The sequence below is a fragment of the Myxocyprinus asiaticus genome, chromosome 15 (assembly GCF_019703515.2).
Source record: "Myxocyprinus asiaticus isolate MX2 ecotype Aquarium Trade chromosome 15, UBuf_Myxa_2, whole genome shotgun sequence".
In the NCBI taxonomy this organism is placed as follows: domain Eukaryota; kingdom Metazoa; phylum Chordata; class Actinopteri; order Cypriniformes; family Catostomidae; genus Myxocyprinus; species Myxocyprinus asiaticus.
The window spans coordinates 35,292,927-35,312,920 of NC_059358.1; the positions used below are offsets into that span (position 1 = coordinate 35,292,927).

General features: G+C 37.1%; 1 protein-coding gene across 4 annotated transcripts in view; it reads right to left on the reverse strand.

The window, feature by feature from the left end:
* The window catches only part of LOC127452563 (growth factor receptor-bound protein 10-like), a 130,262-nt gene extending 118,312 nt beyond the window's left edge, over positions 1-11,950 (reverse strand). For 2 of the 4 annotated variants that reach the window (XM_051718104.1, XM_051718102.1), the window contains exon 1: positions 9,421-10,066. The gene's annotated coding sequence lies outside the window, so the exon portion shown is untranslated. Of the gene's footprint in view, positions 1-9,420; positions 10,067-11,914 lie in introns of those variants that run through there. The other 2 variants (XM_051718106.1, XM_051718103.1) reach the window with 2 other exon arrangements.
* Between the last annotated feature and the right edge of the window lie 8,044 nt (positions 11,951-19,994).

Consider the following 19,994-nt stretch of genomic DNA (forward strand, 5'->3'; position numbering starts at 1 on the left):
CTGTGACGATTAATTGTCTCGTTAAGGGCTTTCACGATTAATTACCATATAAATTGTCATATTTTTTAAGGTGTGCTTTTTTTCTGCATGTGTGCTTCATACACCTTAAGAAGTCATTTTCAACTTCAAATATATAAATCAAATAATTAAATAGGAATAAACTGTGATTTTCTTTTAAGGCTTTAAAAACTTATGAATGACATGAAAAATTATGTTTTAAATATCAAAATATTTCTTAATACTTAAAGTATGTCTCTCTTTTTGGTCAACTTTAGTTTTGATCAATTTTACATTTACACTTGTTTTTTGAACTCATATATTTTATAATTTGTTTAATAAAAAAATAAAATATATTTTTTATGTACTGTATATTTTATTATATTTATATTATATTTTATTACATTATTCAATAGTAAAACATTTCTTTCCTAATTTCTTCACTTTCACATGTTATTTCCATGCTCTGATTAAACCCATAAGCCCTTTTTGTCATGAAGCAAAACCTTTGAGATTTCGTTTCATTATTTTATCACTTCACAGAAATAGATTTAAGCATGTGTCTCCTCCTCTGTGTCACTGCGTGTCATCAACACAGCATGTATGAACCAGGAACATTTGCCATTACACAGTCGTTTTAAGTGAAAACGGAGCGCTTTGCATTTACTATCCAAGTTTTACTTGTTTGTTTACATTTTGGCTGGAGTTAGGCGCGAGCCTCTGCTGACAGCGCGTGCATCAGAGCGCTTCATGTGCTCTTCAGGACAGGAGCTGTTTGACCTCCGCGGTGCGGCTCAGTGACGCTCGGACTCTGAGTTCATCTGAGTTCCTCTTGTGCTCGTATGAATGAAGCAGGGTCATAACCAACATAGACATTGAAGGGGTCATGTTCCCCCTAAAATTTTGATTGGTGGTTGATCAATACGGGTGATTCAACTGCAGATTCTTGAACCTTTACAAGAGGATAAGATGAACACGTCCCTCCCGAGCTATTGTTTCAAAACAAATTTACAAATGAGGCACCAGTCGACAGCACAATGGTCACACTTCAGTTGCTCATTCTGATTTCTCTATAAATGAACATCTCCATTATTGTGGAGCCACTGGGCAGAGGACGCTATAAGAAAGCTTGATATCACCAGGATAGCTGAATGGGCAACCAGGGAAAAAAGCTTTTGGAAACATGGACAATCTCTAATTGGATGAGAGATTCATTGGGCAACGATGAACGGGCTCTTATGCAATCTGAATGATGAATGGGACTGAAGCACTTTTAGTTGTGCATATGTTTGCTGTATGGGTGGGCTAAATTTGTTCCTCCATGACCAAACCATATTTCACATTAAGTTGAGGTTTTCTTTTTGAATTTATAGTTCGATTGTTTAATTAAATAGCATCTGATGCTATAAACAAGGCTCTTTGAAAGGGGGGATACGTGGGAATATATGCAAGGTTTTAGTTTTAGGTTTTCTGAATGAGAGGGTATTTTATAAGCTGTTGGTATACAGATGAGGTCTATAAAGATGTGAAAGTAAGAATGTGAAATCTAGCAAACCTCTAAAAAAAATGTCTCATGATCACTTATTACATGGCTCTCTGGAATAGTCGATTCTGATTGGTCAGTGGCTTCATCTAGCAGTCTGATTTCTCAGACATCCACATTGCGAATTTGCAAGTCATCTTTCCTGCTTCTCCGGAAACCGGAGGTGGATTTCACCTGTTCAGTGATTTATTTCTTCTCACATAATTAAAAAATTTAAACACAAATCAAAATTGTATGTCCATGTATTTATTAATTTGGTTAGTAGCCATGTAATAAGTGGGATGATGTACAGTCAGACCGCTGTTATCGCAAAATAAACCCCTTCAGGGTGGTTCAAGACCCCTCTGCTTCTCGTTGGGCTTTATTTTGTGATAACAACCATCTGTCTGTAAATTATTCCTTACATATTTACCAGCCGTATGAAGCAAGCAGTCCTGCTCCACACATATGGTGGGAGCAGGACTTAAAATCTCTCCAGATTTTAAGACACACTGAACCATTTTGTAGCAGTATATTAATCATAGCAACAGTCATTCTAGGCCAAACTAGCCATTACAATTTTTGTGATTATTACAAATTACATATGCACCAATACATACATTTGTGGCATATATTGATAGATAATTAGCGGCGCTTGCCTCAGCAAAGCACCACAATTATGCCACTTTTCCACTGCACGTTACGGTTCGACTCGAATCGACTCTGCTCGCTTTACTTTTCTGAGCTTGCTTTTCCACTGCAGTTTAGTACAGCCTCAACGTGGGTGGGATTATAGGCTGATCATCATAGTTGCGCCGCCTCTACTGCTGTGACATCATCTTAAACGCGACACAAACACACAACAAAGGAGCAATGGAGGATATCGAAGGAATGGTGTTCTTGATTCTCGGCATGTGGCTGTTTTTCATAGCAAGACGACAAACTTTGTTTCAAAAGAGGCTGACGGCAGCAAGACAAAATACCACTAAAAAAAACAGGAGAGTTTGGGAAATCATACACCAAAGCGCAGACGAGGACATCACTGTGTTAGCTCAAATACGACGCATGAGGGTAAGCTAACCTGCCATCTGGCTTATAGCAGATGCTGGTAGTGACGATTTTCTCTGACCAATCAGTGATCTGCAAGGTTTTGACATCACATTTAGTATCAGCTCGGCTCGCTTGGAACCTCGACCGAGGTGGTACTAAAAAAAGTACCAGGTACTATCCACAGTGGAAAACACCCAAAAAGCAGTGCAGTGGAAAAGAGTACTGTACGTACTCCCGTTTGTTGTGTCACATCATCTGGCTTATTGAGGCGAATTCTGCTATGACTTTAAGTGATTGAGTTAGGGCTGGGTGATACATAGAATACCCACAATATAATCGTGATGATTTTGCTGACGATATCAAATTCAACAATATCGTGACTATCATTTTTATAAGCCTTTTATTTAGCCATAAAGTTTCATAGAGTGCATCAGTAGACGAGTAATTTCACGATCCTTCAGGGCTGTATAATTAATCAAAATAACATCAAAATGGAGATATGATCATTTGTGATTATTTAACTGCTAAAGGCTACGATAAAAGACAGATAAACATGGTCTGTGCACTTCAGAATGAACCGGCGATGCGCTGATCTGTGCACGCGAGGGGGCAGTGGGGGCTCGTGTTTTTAGCGCAGTTCACCTGCATTGTGAAGTACTGCAGGTTCAAGCATTCGTGCATTTCCAAACATTAGTAACCGTTTTAAAGTTATTATACAAATCTACAAACGCGGAACAGTAAAGGAGAGTTTGACAGCGGTTCACAAGATGCAAAACTCATAACTGTCAAACACTGCACTTTCCGTTTCATAATAAAGCTGCTGGTGAAAGTGAAATAAACACGACTACACTTGCAGTGTCAAAATAAAAACCCCAGTTTAGGGTGAAGTAAATAGGACAAAAATATATTAATTAATCTTTAAAAAATCTTATTCTGAAAATAATAATAATTCAGTATTATATTATATTAATAAACTTGACTTGGTTCCACAGTAATAATTTAGTACTATGCAATATTCATGCAAAATACGTAATTATCAAGATATATATCGAATAACGTAAATGTTCTGAAAAATATCGAGATATAATTTCTGAAGCCATATCGCCCAGCCCCAGATTGAGTGTACAATGTTTGCCCGGTGGGTGAAATAACTGGTCAAAAAAATCTCATAGACTTAACATTGACAAGGGATCAGAGTGATCATATCTCTGACAAGAATGTCATAGAGACTTGGGGGTTGGGCTGTTCAGCTCTTTTGACTCTAGCAAGCTAGCAAGCAGTTTTTAAGTATCACCCTGGCAACCATCTGGAGCACCCTAACAACCAAACCCCGTAGACTTATATTGAAAATGGATCAGAGGTATATCTTCCTATCAAAATGTCATAGAGACTTCGGGTTTGGCTCGTTTCACACAGGCTAGCAAGCAGCCTTTAACTATTAACCTGGCAACTGCCTAGCTACACCATAGCAATCATAAAGAGCATCCAAGCAACCGTATAGCAACATTACCCAGCCAATTCTCTGCACTAAGACATGGAGGTGGGCTCTTTTGTCTACTTTGGCCATTGGGTGGGACATTGTTGTGGCAAATTTTGCCACGGCAAGCAGAAAATAAGAATTCTTCAGAAAATGTACCTCTGTTGTTGTTTTTACAATGCCCGAGAACTGATATGATGGCCAATATTATAAAGATGTATTCTTTTATCTATGGTCAAAAAAATGAAGCTCCAATTTGGAATTTTTCATGCTTTAAGTGAAATCATACATCAAAACATTTCAATGTACAATCGAAAATACAGATAACAGTGTAATTAATTTTTTGTAAAGAAAAACAATGTCGTAGAAAAAATAATTTACTGTATAATTTTGAGAACAAAAAAAAAAATAAGCCCTGATATTATCTGCTTCCAATATCAGCCGATTAAGAAAAAATATATATTCTTTAAAAAAAAAAATGCCAATACTGAAACTGCACATCCCTTTTACAAATATTGACACTGAATATGGGAGGCATTCAGCAGGGTAAAGAAGAAAAAAACATTTGTGTGCGGTTGGAGAAATAAAATTTCTTGAACTTCCAGGATACAAGAGAAACAGAGGAGATCCCATCTAAAATACTGAAGTAAGATGCCTGAATGCCTGCAACTACATACTTCTTTAAAAATGCAGTTTAAGCCAGGGAATGATGCAACCACACCAATGATGAGCTGCACAAAACTTCAGTTCAATACGTACCTGGACTGTCTCATTCAGTGAAACATTGATTCATTAGGCTCTAGGACAGATCGCTCCGACCACAGTACCCATAATCATCCTTTATGACTCACTAACTCAATGTACATAAAAGCTGAATGAATGAACAGCAGGGATTTCCACTGGCTGAACAGTAGTGTCCAGGCTCGGGTCTATAGTGTCACGTCCCCGCCTCAGACCGAGGGGTATTAACACTGTATAGGAAACTATGAATGTTTGCAAACTGACGCAAGATAGAATGGAATGCGTCCATGGACTCCATCAGCCTTTGAAAGTGTTGGGCATGATGATGATTCAGTTCATGATCAATTCTCTCTGCATGCAGAAAGCATCTAGGATCAAGAAAGGTCTAGGATCGAGACCAATTTGTCCATGTTATGGCATACATTAAAATATTCAAGGCAAAATCTGATCCTAGAACTGTAATATCACTCTTAGATGTCGGAGGCATATGACCAGGCCAAGATGAAATCCAAAGATTTCTAGCTTAGATTCAAGCATATAAAAATATGTTAAATGGAGCTGAAAGTACTGTACTGTTATTGGTAGCTGAAAGTAAGAAATAAACCTTTTTTAAATATGGGATGATATTTTTTTTTTTTTTTTACCTTTATGAGGCCTTATCTTTTTACTATTATATGCATAACACAAAGTAGCCATACTTCCATCCAAGACAGTCTGATCTCACAGTGAGATCGGAAAGAGTAGATAGACTTTTCTTTAGCTAAAATCAGTGTATATTTACCGAAAGTAGTAACACTGCCCCAAGTGGCCAAAGTGGTAAGTGTTGTTGGATGTATGGGCACGTGTGAGCTCCATTTTCCTGGTGAAATGTCCACATAGGGGCGCCAAAAGCAAGACGTAAAATGAGTTGTTTTCAGCTGTACAGGCATTAATGCAGTGAAGAAAAATGCCTGTTTTAAAAAGTCTACCACCCAATCAAACCCAAACCTATGCCTAACCCTAACCATTAGTGGAATAAAAATTTTATGTTAGAGGTGAAAATGCAACGTCCAAATTTTGCTAATTACCGATTATACAATCACGGTTTCTTCGTGGTCTCAACGAGATCCTAACCCTGGTCTCACCCGCTGCTGACGCGGCGTGCTTCTGGACGCGACACACTTCCGGTGATGCGCCACAGGGGTAAGCAAATAAACTGGACTGCTGATGCAAACATATCTGATAGGAGATGACAGTGGTCCAAGAGTCGGCATAATGTCGCCGATCCTAGTGTACCGGAACTATCGGAAACAACATGCCGATCTCCTGTGTGATCATTTTGTCCAAGATACACATTTACTTTATGCACAAAATCCGAATTTCGCAAAAACTATTTGCAAATAAAAGCAGCATTTCCACCTATGTGTTTAAGATAGCACAATAGTCATTGGGATAATTGGCATAAAATACAAATGAAAATGAAAAATGAAGCCACTGTAATTCTGTTATTAAATGGAATAAATTACATGCTATGCGAAGATGAGATTCTCTGAGCGAATTACGTATCCACATGGCTTGTTGAGGCGAAGTCACAAATTTTTTTGATGCACTATATTTGTATATAAATTCTAGAGGAATAGCCTATATTTGGTAAATGTGTTTCAACAGTTGTTTATGCACGTCTGCTTATCGTATATAAAAAAATATATCCACCTCAAGTGAGATTTCAAGTTTTTATACCCATTTTGGTGATTTTATTCACAGCTTGATGTTTCCATCCAGCATTTTTGATGCTGTATCCCATAATTCACATAAAAATACATGGATGGAAACCCAGCTACTGTGTTAGCCTTTTATGTCAAATCTACAAATGAATCAATTAACTGAAAAAGTTACTACTGTGTTTAAACCCATGACTAGATATTGTGAAATAAATAAATTGTTTGATTTCCCATTTTTGTAATTTTCCGTGGCATTTTTGCCCAGAGCCCTGCTTGATTTCTGACCCTGCTGAAAGCATAATCAAATTTGCCAAAATATTTAGTAAGGGGCGGGGGATAAGTAAATCTTTGTGAAAGAAGGGCGTTCTAATTTTGCAGAGTTCTGCTGTCAAAGACTCTGCATACGACCCATGATTTCAGTTCAGATTGCAAATTCAAATGTTATTTTAACCCTCTGGCACTTACTGGCATTCATACACCTGACACAGATGTTTGCAGAGACTACAGACTTGATTGACACAATGTACAATAAAACCAAAATTTTTCCAAAATACTGACCAGATGATGCAATCAATTGAACTATGTGATATGAATTGCTACAATAAAAAATACCCCCTCCTTAGTCCCTAATACAGTTTGTACATAATCAGTTGGCCTTTGAAAAGAGCAACTAAACACTAAACCGTTCAAGAATCATTTAAGTAATTTGCTCAAGTGGCTGAATGGAATATTTACCATTATCTGAATAATTGGGATGGCCTGCAGGTCACTGGAGTTTGTGAGTAGCCCTATATGTGTAGGTACTAGCAGTTTCAGCACAAGAATAAATTACATACAGGTGCATCTGGAATTCCATTTAAATCTTTCCGATCACCAACCCATCACATAGCAGAATAGATCAAATCAATCACGCAGTGCCATTTACAGACTGACCAATTAATACATGAATGGAGAGCCCCATTCCAGCTGACATCAACTCACCATGTGAAGAGAAACTCCATCTTCTGCTACTTCACTGAACAGAATACATTTCCTTCAGTTTCTCACTTAACAGATCCTTCAGTAATTTTGATTTCAATGATATTTGGCTAAATATCATTTTCTTCATCTCTCAACCTGTTCACCACAATCAGGCTTGACGATGCACTAACGTGATACTGAAAGATGATTAGCTTGAAAGATAATTATTGTGTTATCAATGCGGAAGGAGGCAAATTTAATTTCACCTTATTTGGCCAAATTTTAAGTGGGAGCAATTGACGTTGCTTCATTTAAAAATTTTGAAAAAAGGATGTGATTGTTCAGTTTACTGAAGGGAGCCTTGTCTTGAGCTATCAGCCTCTTCTGGCATTCATGCAGTGATTATAACTCCCCTGGTCTACCGCGTATGAAAGAAAAATAAATGATCAATACATGTTTTCACATTCTACTTATTCAAGTTATGCATATTAGTAGTTAAATTGTTAAAAAAAAAACTGTTAATTTTATCGCTTGAGTTGTTACGTTCATTTTGAATGCATTTTTGAAGAGGCTCAGACGCCCTTGCCAATCTATATAATACGAAAAATTGTATCACAAGACTGCTTGTTGGTAAAGTGAATGCCACCAGTCAGTGAGAAAAGGTTCAAGTTCAAATCCAGAAAGAGCATACTCCAATAAACCAAGTAAAATCACAAATGTACAGCAGTGGATGTACTGTATATTTTGTGATGCAAACAGATAGCAGCCAAAGTAACATCGGGCGGCAAAATAAGCACATGGAGCTGCTGAAAATTTTTTCCACAAGATCACAATTCATTTTTAATGCGAAGGGTGAGCAGAATGGGGCATTTGCTTCATGTGTCTCTTGTCTGCAGCAGACTACCTGTATGGCCTATGCCAGGATCCACTACTGCTCAAAACAAATAGTTTCATTGAATCTTTAAGTTTTTAGTTAATTTACTGATTTATTCATTGTAAACAGTAATAGATGTGCATATATTGTCTGTTCAGCAGAATTAAACACATGTGAAAGATATAACAGTTTCTGTCACAAGTAACAGTTTGGCTGGGGGGGGGGTTGGCACAGAGGTTTAATTTGGGGGGTAGGGGTGTAGTGGGATGATTTGCATTACAGTGAAGTTTATAGCAACAGTATGCTAACTGGGCACTGACACTGGGTATTAGTATTCACTTTCATTCACCAAACTAGTGTTTGCAGCAATGCGACAGAATGACATACTGACAAAGGCCACACAGAGGACCCCATCAGGCTCACAAGTTAGTACCAGGGACAAAAACTTGCATTATACAATAATGGGAATCGCCTTGATACCACCCAACAGCAAATGGTAATTCTTTACATTTCAGTGTCCATGTTACAGCGTAATTACTTTAATTACAGAATTATACAAATGAACATGTACTACAGCTGTAATTTTATATCTGGAAAAGCTATTAATTACACATTTAGCATTGTTTTTGCATAAACGAAAAATATGTGGATACCTACCCACCTTGATGCCACCCCTCCCTCACAGGCAAACAGTACAGTTAGAGAAATCTATCAACACAATCTTATGGCTCCACACTACAAGGGTGTGTCTAACAAGAAGCCATTCTATATTTACTGTGCATGCGTGCTCCTGGCAGAAAGCACTTTACTATGGCTACTTTAAAGAAACTGCATGCAGTATAAACTGCAATGTAAGACATATTTAATGACATGAATACCATTTTGGCATCATTAAGGCGTTCATTTAAGAAAGCAAGAAGCTTAATCAAGCTTGTCAGAAAGTATATACGTACACGTGAAAATCCAGCTCACCACAAACCATTTGCACGCACACAATCCCACCCATCCACACTCAAACCTCTTAAACTTTGCCATGCTCTTTAAAAGTAGCTTTAAATCATCGGGGACACATGTAAACCGTTTGTGAAACGGGACTCACCGGTGCCCTGAGTCCGCCCGGTTACAGGGAACTCAATACGCAGTGAGTTTGGCGAGCCTGCTTTACCATTACCACTCCTGCTCCTGGATCTCCAACAAAATCCCCATGCAAGCGTGCACGATCTATCTATCTCTCAGCTGACTCTCTCTCCAACACACACCGAACAACTCCTCCTCTTCCAACAGCCTCACCCCAGAGGCTTCTTCATCCTCAGATTGAACAGCGTCTTCTGCCCGTCAGCGGAGTTCAGCGAGACTGATGAGACCTCGAGCAGCTCCAGCGTTATTCCTCAGCTCACGGGCTAACAAGAAACCTCGTCTCAAGCTTGAGTTTCCGATGAAGTTGATTAGACTGGGATTTGATTTGACTTTGATTCACTACTGGTTTGTTACTGATTGACTTCCATTATAATTTATATATATATACACTACGGGTCAAAAGTTTTGAAACACTTGACTGAAATGTTTCTCATGATCTTAAAAATCTTTAGATCTGAAGGCGTATGCTTAAATGTTTGACATTAGTTTTGTAGACAAAAATATATTTGTGCCACCATATTAATTTATTTCATTATAAATCTAAAATTTAATTTAAAAAAGTGGACCAAATATGAAAGAAAAGCAGCCAATAAGTGCCCAACATGGATGGGAACACTTTCAATACTGTTTAAAAAGCATCCCAGGGTGATACCTCAAGAAGTTGGTTGAGAAAATGTCAAGAGTACATGTCTGCAAAATCTAGGCAAAGGGTGACTACTTTGAAGATGCTAAAATATAACACACTTTTGATTTATTTTGGATTTTGTTTAGTCACAACATAATTCCCATAGTTCCATTTATGTTATTCCATAGTTTTAATGATTTTACTATTATTCTAAAATGTGAAAAAAAAAAAAAAAATTATATATATATATATATATATAAAATAAAGAATGAGTGTTTCAAAACTTTTGACATATATATATATATATATATATATATATATATATATATATATATATATATATATATATATAAAGACCAATACTGTTACAGTAAGCATATTGTTGCTATAAACTCCACTGTAACAAATCATCCCACTATATATATAGCACATATGTGCACCCCCTAGTAAGAAAGGCTGGAAAACAGTATCAACGAGATTTAATATACATTACATTGTATTTATGCAGTATATATTATACATTTTTCGCTTTCAGTATATCTGTCATTTATGTTAATAAAAATAGCGTCCCGTTTCGGAGAGGTTTGTCATGCTTGTGGGCAGGGCTCTGTTGAACTGAAGAGAGACCTTGAGATGGATAATGAACTTTTTATTTTCCTTTTTTTCTCTTTAAAATAAATAAAGTGATTGTTAACAATGAAAGAGTAATTTGTAACAGTGTTGTAGATAATTTGCCAATAAATTAAGATTAAATTGTGTTATTGTATAATTACTGTTTAATAACAAATATTGTAGTGTTCTATTACAGTTTGTATGAATAAAACAAATTAATCAATCCTCAATCTTACATTTTTTGCTTTAGAATAATATTGTGCTTTGCTCATGTGTAAACTCATCTTTTGAAATTATAATAATTTACAAAAAAAAAAAAAAAAAAAGAAATAAAGAAACAGTACAGAACTTTAGTGATCTTGTGTTTCGTCGTCCTGCGGATGACGATAAAACTCTGAGCCACGGGCTGTCTCACTAACTTTGTTTAAATGGATAGCTTGTGTTGTTTTTGAATTCCTCACTTATTAATCCCTGTATAATCGCTGGAGACAGCTGAAGTCTTGACTATGAAGTAGTAACATGAGCCAGCAAAGACTCACTCATGTCAGATTAATGCACATACACATGGAGATTACTGACACCTTGGTTACTGAAAATCTCATGAAGACATATATTAGCAACACCCCTGAGCGCAAGGCCACATTTGGGGTCTTCAAGAAACAGGTAGGACATTTCTTAATAGCTTAATATTTTAGAATTTGGGTTCATTTTAATAGCTATTTTGTCTGAACAATTATATTGCGTTTTATGGTTATTTCTCATTAACACTGACACGACAATAGTTTTGAACGTGGTAGAATGTAATGCATTGGCTGGTTTATTGAATGACTTAATTGCTGGTTTGTGTGTGTGGTAATAGACATGATCCCCAGGGAAACACGTTTCTCTGATGCCCTCGTTGCGCGTGCATGATGTGCATCTCGTCCGCCTAAACTGCAGCACCCCTTGCCAAAAATTAGTTCCCGCGCCTTTGCTGTGATAAATAACACCCGGTGATAAGTAAAGTTTGCCCTGCTCTCGAGTATGGTCTAGAAGCCACCCCTCTCAGCCCTCTCTCATTATTATTTACTCTCAAGTTCCTCTTCAGGGTAACCTACACCCGTTGTTTCGCCCAGTGCGCGCACACACACACACACACACACACACACACGGATTGAACTTCTGAGTGAAGGCTTATTTTGAAAGAATACAGGAGTGGAAATTAAAATGTATCGCTTACCTCTCTATAGCGGAGAAGAACGGTGTAGTTTGCAACTGTGTATGTGTGTGCTGGACACTGTCAGTATTCAGAAGTTCCCGCCCACTCAGTCAAGGCTCCACCCACTCAAGGGCAACACAACGCAGTCATCAGCCACTAGCGTCTCGCGCTCTGGCCAGACCCCTGCGCGACCCAATGTGCGCGTGACATAGCTCTGAGCACACACGGTTCAAGTATTCGTTACAGCATGGCTGTGTGTACACACACACACGTTTCACACATAATGTGCCCTTTACATCGACGTTACATTGTGTTCTTTGCTATTAAAAATAGCCACGTGCTCATGTTTATTATTATAGTCATCATGGATCAAGATTTTTAACGCTGAATCGCACCGAATACCGTTTTTGACCGAGCACAAAAGGTACAGGAGCAACATTTCCAAACATTTCATTAGTGATTTCCAGACTTGAAATGACAAGTGACTTCTAAAAAGATTTACTGTGTTAACCATAGTTTCTGCTAAAATACCACACTATACGTTCATTCCTACCACACAGTGCAATTATAAACAGTGCTGGGTGGATTACTTGTGAATTGTAATCAGGTACTGATTACAGGTTACATGACAAATAATGCAATCAGTAATGTAATCTAATAGATTACATGTTTGGGGTAATCTAATCCGATTACTTTTGGATTACTTTTTTTTTTCTTTCAACCTAATTCTGCATGGTTTAATCGTTTGAGTGGTGCACTAATGTCCACAAATTCAGAAAAATTATCACAAATGTAAAAATATGAAGGAAATTTTCATATTTTCCCTCGTGATGTTGATAGAGGTCTAGGGCAATGACAGACTCAAATATGTTTGAGTTTAACAGGCATTTCTTATTGGAGTTTCTAAAATTATGGACGGGTTCCTGGGACACGTTAACACAAATGTGGTCATGCACTTTCACCATTTTACAAACGCAATCCATGTGTGGTAAGAGATCAGACCAGTTATATTTGTGAATCAGTGTCACAAAAACATCTCAAAGTTATCACTACACCAAAAGTGCATTCATATAAATTTTTGAAGCCGACTACAAAAGCAATAAAAAAAAACTAAAAGTAACTTTACAGCGCTAAACCAATTGAATAAGAAATTACGTGTATTTTTGCATTTTGATGCATTTGATGGACAAAACCATTCCAAGACATTGCAACACATGGTTATATTACACACAGAGTGATAATTCAAATAATAATCGAAAAAATGTGAGTTGGTTAAATTTGCGATGTAAAGTAAAAAAACAAAACAACAACAAAAAAAAAAACATGCAAACATACATCCAAATGCTTCTTTAGATTTGATGTAGAATCCTTCGCGGTTGACAGGATATTAACTTTTGGAAGGCAGAGTTTGCATTGCACAGTGATGTTTTTGCCCCGTGTCTCCTTAAAAATGAAATTCTCTATAGATCCAGTGGTTAAATGTTAAGACAGAACGCTCCATCTTCACCTGACTGACTAGTAGCGAGTATCAGTTCTGAGTGCAACACACACAACCCTCCCCCTCACATCCGAAAATACGAAGACTCACTGAACGTATATCAGCGGTGTGCTGATTTAGAAGAAAAATGTAAAAGATTGAAATAAAGAGCATGATTAGAATGATCAATAAATTAAATTGACTCCCATTGCCTTGTTAATATCATGTAATCTATAAAAAGTAACTGTAGTCTGATTGAGTATTTTAAAATGTAATTTAATCCAATTACAAGTACTTGATATTTGTAATCTGATTGCATAATCCAAATACTACACATCACTGATTATAAATAGGAATAGTTCACCCAAAAATGAAAATTCTCTCATGATTTACTCATCCTCATGCCATCCCAGATGTGTATGACTTTCTTTCTTCTGCAGAACACAAGGATTTGTAGAAGAATATTTCAGCTCTGTAGTTCCATTCAATGCAAGTCAATGGTGGCAAGAACTTTGAAGCTCCTAAAAGCACATAAAGGCAGCATAAAAGTAATCCATATGACTCCAGTGGTTAAATCCATGTCTTCAGAAGTGATTTGATCGGTGAAGGTGAGAAACAGATCAATATTTAAGTCCTTTTTTACTATAAATCTCCATTTTCACTTTCTTCTTTTGTTTTTTTGTTTATTTGCATTCTTCTTGCATATCACCATCTACTGGTGAGGGCTGGTCAAAGGTGGAGATTTATAGTAAAAGACTTAAATTTTGATCTGTTTCTCACCCACACCTATCATATCGCTTCTGAAGACATGGATTTAACCACTGGAGTTGTATGGATTACTTTTATGATGCCTTTATGTGATTTTTGGAGCTTCAGAGTACTGGCCACCATTCACTTGCATTGTACAGAGCTGAGATAAAGCAAAAAAATCTTAATGATGGGATAATTATTTTATTTTTAGGTGAACTATTCCTTTAAAATATTGAGTAAAATATTAAACTCACAAATCGAATGTTTAAATAATTCCACTACTTAGGCTTGTGCAGATGCTGCCATTTTGCATTGCAGCTTTTAAAATGCAAAACTAAGACTAAACCATATCACAGTACCTCTAAAACAGGGCTAGAGTTTCTAATGGGCAAAGCTTCTCTACTTTTCCTTAAAAATGCTGCCTGTTCAGAAAACTCAAGCTGATAGACTGCACATCCATGAGAAATTGCTCAACCCTGCCCTGGGAAAACACTGAAGGGAAATGCAGTCTAAAAGTTTAATTCTGTGGAGCTTTCCCCAAATGAGTTTAAAGGTGAACAGCCTGCTGACAGTGAGCAGAGGGGCATCAACAGTGGTGTCACACTGAGCGGAGCTTTGTGCCTGCATAATACACAGTAATATACCCCCTCAACAACCTCGATGTAACATTATCTCAACATTTGTCCAATGTGAATGTATGATGACCTATGCATGACATGTATTGATTGTGCAAATATGATGATTCCACTTATTAGGCATTCAGGAGGTGCAACGACTATTAAGTGCAATCTTATTTTTAAAAGCATCATCCCTCGTGCTAAATCAAGTTTGATTTTCTTTTAAAATTCAGTGATTATACAAAAATTTCATTTAGATGGATTGTGCATTTTTTCTTAAGTTTGGACAGTAAAAGAAATAAAAACATGAATGTTAATTTGTTGTGGTGAGGTGAAAAATACAGGTACATCGAAAAAAATTTGAATATCGTGGAAAAGTTTCCATAATTTAAATCAAAAAGTAGAACTTTCATATATTCTAGATTCATAACACATAAAATGAAATATTTCAAGCCTTTTTTTGTTTTAATCTTGATGATTATGGCTTACAGCTCATGGAAACCAAAAATCCAGTCTCTCAAAATATTAGAATAAAGAATTTATAATACAGAAATGTCAACCTTCTGAAAAGTATGTTAATTTATGCACTCAATACTTGGTCGGGGCTCCTTTTCCACAAATTACTGCATATAATTATTGCTCAGTGGTCCAAAGTCCTCTTTTCAGATGAAAGTAAATTTTGCTTGGAAATCAAGGTCCCAGAGTCTGGAGGAAGAGTGGAGAGGCACAGGATCCAGTGTGAAGTTTCCACAGTTAGTGATGATTTGGGGTGCCATGTCATCAGCTGGTGTTGGTCCACTGTGTTTTCTCAAGTCGAGAGTCAATGGAGCCATCTACCAGGAGATTTTAGAGCACTTCATGCTTCCATCTGCTGACAAGCTTTATGGAGATGCTGATTTCCTTTTCCAGCAGGACTTGGCACCTGCCCACAGTGCCAAAAGTACTGGTAACTGGTTTGCTGACCGTGGTATTACTGTGCTTGATTGGCCAGACAACTCGCCTGACCTGAACCCCATATAGAATCTATAGGGTATTGTCAAGAGGAAAATGAGAGACACCAGACCCAACAATACTGACGAGCTGAAGGGCGCTATCAAAGCAACCTGGGCTTCCATAACACCTCAGCAGTGCCACAGGCTGATTGCCTCCATGCCATGCCGCATTGATGCAGTAATTCGTACAAAATGAGCCCTGACCAATTATTGACCAAATAACTTTTCCACGATATTCTAATTTTTTGAGATGCACCTGTAAAGAAACATGCAGCATTGCAGTGTAAGGTCATGAGATTACAGATAAATGCATCGTCTTATATTTCACCCATCCAAGCACACAGAAGTCTGTTGCCCTGCAGACTTTGTCAGTTTCGCTCCCTATAATTGTATCTCCTAGATAAGTACTGCTTTTTAGAAAGGCTGATGGCGTAGAGTGCCAATCAAATCAAATAGCTACAGTAATAGGTCTGGCTATGTGATGCCTCGTAGATTCAGGGGTAATAATCAGAACAAAAGCCTTGCTAGAGCATGAGAGGAAAGTATTCTTGTCACAAGAGTTCACACAAATTAGATACAACTTTGTTTTAGCTTAGGTTAATCAAGGAAATCCTCTACTTATTAAGACATTTTATGCTTGTTTTGCTCAATTTTTCACTCACAAGGTAGCTATATGTTTTGAGATTAAAAAGGTTATTGTTTCATTATACAATCTTCATATCAGTGTTGGTTTCTGGGTTCTTCAAAAGAGATACATGGTTCTATAAATAAACTACAGAATAAAAATTTATTTGCGGATCTTTTATGGTTCTGCTATGACATCAGACTGTAGAACATGTTTTGGTTCAAACTGGAACATTATTTTAAGAAGTGAAAGAGCTTGAAGGAGGCAGTTTTCTTTTCCTGGGTCAACGTACTTTGTGTTTGGGGCAGGACATCGTCCCATTTCTATTAAATGGTTTTTCTTTTAACTTTGTTTTATGTCACAGGTATGACCCATGATTTGCTACTTGCTATTGCTTCAGTTTTGTCAACTTTATTTTATATACACACTATATTGATGGGCTCAAAGCCAATAGATATGGACTAAAAGCCACACAACTCCAGTTATGATTTCATGCGTTGTTTCTAAGAGTGTGACGTGTGTGTGTGTGTGTGTGTGTGTGTGTGTGTGTGTGTGTGTGTGTATATATATATATATATATATATATATATACACATACACATATATATACACACACACACACAACCGGTCAAAAGTTTTGAAACACACTAATTTTTTTTTCTTCACATTTTACAATAATAGTAAAGTCATCAAAACTAGGGAATAACACAAATGAAACTATGGGAATTATGTTGTGACTAAACAAAATCCAATATAAATCAAAACTGCGTTATATTTTAGCATCTACAAAGTAGTCACCCTTTGCCTAGAATTTGCAGACATGTACTCTTGACATTTTCTCAACCAACTTCTTGAGGTATCACCCTGGGATGATTTTTAAACAGTATTGAAGGAGTTCCCATTTATGTTGGGCACTTATTGGCTGCTTTTCTTTATTATTTGGTCCAAGTCATCAATTTCAAAAACTTTTTTTTTATTAATTACATTTTAGATTTATAATGAAATAAATTAATATGGTGGCACAATTATATTTTTGTCTACAAAACTAATTTCAAACATTTATGCATGCGCCTTCAGATCAAAAGATTTTAGTGTAAGAAAGAAAGAAAGAAAGAAAGAAAGAAAGAAAGAAAGAAAGAAAGAAAGAAACAAACAAACAAACAAACAAACAAACACACACACACACACACACACACACACACACACACACACACACGGGGGGGGGCAGTGGTGGCTCAGCGGTTAAGGCTCTGGGTTACTGATCAGAAGGTCAGGGGTTCAAGCCCCAGCACTGCCAAGATGCCACTATTGGGCCCTTGACCCTATCTGCTCCAGGGGTGCTGTATCATGGCTGACCCTGCACTCTGACCCCAGCTTAGCTGGGATATGTGAAAAAAAGAATTTAACTGTATATGTGCAAATGTATAATGTGTGATAAATAAATACAATTATTAATTATTATATATATACACATACATACATATACTGTATACAGGGTTGGGAGGGTTACTTTTGAAATGTATTCCACTACAGATTACATGCTGTAAAATGTCATTTGTAACATATTCCGTTAGATTACTCAAGGTCAGTACCGTATTCTAAATATTTTGGATTACCTATTCAGCACTGGTAGATTTTTTTTTTTTCACTTGTTTTGACTATAAAAACTCTGCCAGTATAGTAAGACAAAATACACGTTAAAAATATATTCTCTGAAAAGCCTAAATATCTTATGCAGTGTTGTTTCTAAAACAAGATTAATCAAACTGATCTTGTTTTAAGGATTTATAGATATTTTTACAGGAAAACAATACAAAAAATATTATCAAGAATACGATTTTTGCCTTAATATCAAAGGTCTTACTAGAAAAAAGAAATTATGAATCAACGTGAATTTTCTTGATAAAAAAATATGATCGTGCCTGGTAACATGTGCATGTAAAATGGCTAGAAATAGCATTTTATCTTAGTGTAAAGCTGACAATTTACACAAGGTTTATTTCTATTTCTTCTGCTCCAAACTTACTTCAAACTTACTTCTCTGTCTGTTCGTATGAATGTAACACATCATAAGAAAGTGTTTCACCGCTGTTCAAATGCACTTTGGATTGCATCATTTATATGTATAAATGTTTTCCATCTGAAAGGACTAAATATTAAATGAAACAAATGACAGTAAAATGCAAATTAATCTCTTCAGTAATCAAAATACTTTTTGAATGTAACTGTATTCTAACTGTATTCTGTTACATGTATTTCGTTACTCCCCAACCCTGACTGTATATACATATATATATATATTCACCGATCAGCCACAACATTAAAATCACCTGCCTAATATTGTGTAGGTCCCCCTCGTGCTGCCAAAACAGCGCAAACCCGCATCTCAGAATAGCATTCTGAGATTCTATTCTTCTCACCACAATTGTACAGAGCGGTTATCTGAGTTACCATAGACTTTGTCAGTACGAACCAGTCTTGCCATTCTCTGTTGACCTCTCTCATCAACAAGGCATTTCCATCTGCAAAACTGCTGCTCACTGGATGTTTTTTTGTTTTTGGCACCATTCGGAGTAAATTCTAGAGACTGTTGTGCGTGAACATCCCAGGAGATCAGCAGTTACAGAAATACTCAAACCAGCCGTCTGGCACCAACAATCATCCATGCGATTATCTAATCAACCAATCGTGTGGCAGCAGTGCATAAAATCATTCAGATACGGGTCAGGAGCTTCAATTAATGTTCACATCAACCATCAGAATGGGGAAAAAAATGTGATCTCAGTGATTTTAACCGTGGCATGATTGTTGGTGCCAGACGGGCTGGTTTGACACACACACACAGTGCATCAGGAAAATATTCACAGCGCTTGACTTTTTCCACATTTTGTTATGTTACAGCCTTATTCCAAAATGGATTAAATTCATTATTTTCCTCAAAATTCTACAAACAATACCCCATAATGAAAATGTGAAAGACGTTTGTTTGAAATCTTTTCAAATTTATTAAAAATAAAAACGAAAAAAAAAAAAAAATCACATGTACATAAGTATTCACAGCCTTTGCCATGACACTCAAAATTGAGCTCATGTGCATCCTGTTTCCACTGATCATCCTTGAGATGTTTCTACAACTTGATTGGAGTCCACCTGTGGTAAATTCAGTTGATTGGACATGATTTGGAAAGGCACACAGCTGTCTATATAAGGTCCCACAGTTAACAGTGCATGTCAGAGCACAAACCAAGCCATGAAGTCCAAGGAATTGTCTGTAGACCTCTGAGACAGGATTGTATCGAGGCACAGATCTGGGGAAGGGTACAGAAAAATGTCTGCAGCATTGAAGGTCCCAATGAGCACAGTGGCCTCCATCCATAAATGGAAGAAGTTTGGAACCACCAGGACTCTTCCTAGAACTGGCTGCCCGGCCAACTGAGCGATCGGGGGAGAAGGGCCTTAGTCAGGGAGGTGACCAAGAACCCGATGGTGACTCTGACAGAGCTCCAGCATTTCTCTGTGGAGAGAGGAGAACGTTCCAGAAGAACAACCATCTCTGCAGCACTCCACCAATCAGGCCTGTATGGTAGAGTGGCCAGACGGAAGCCACTCCTCATTAAAAGGCACATGACAGTCCGCCTGG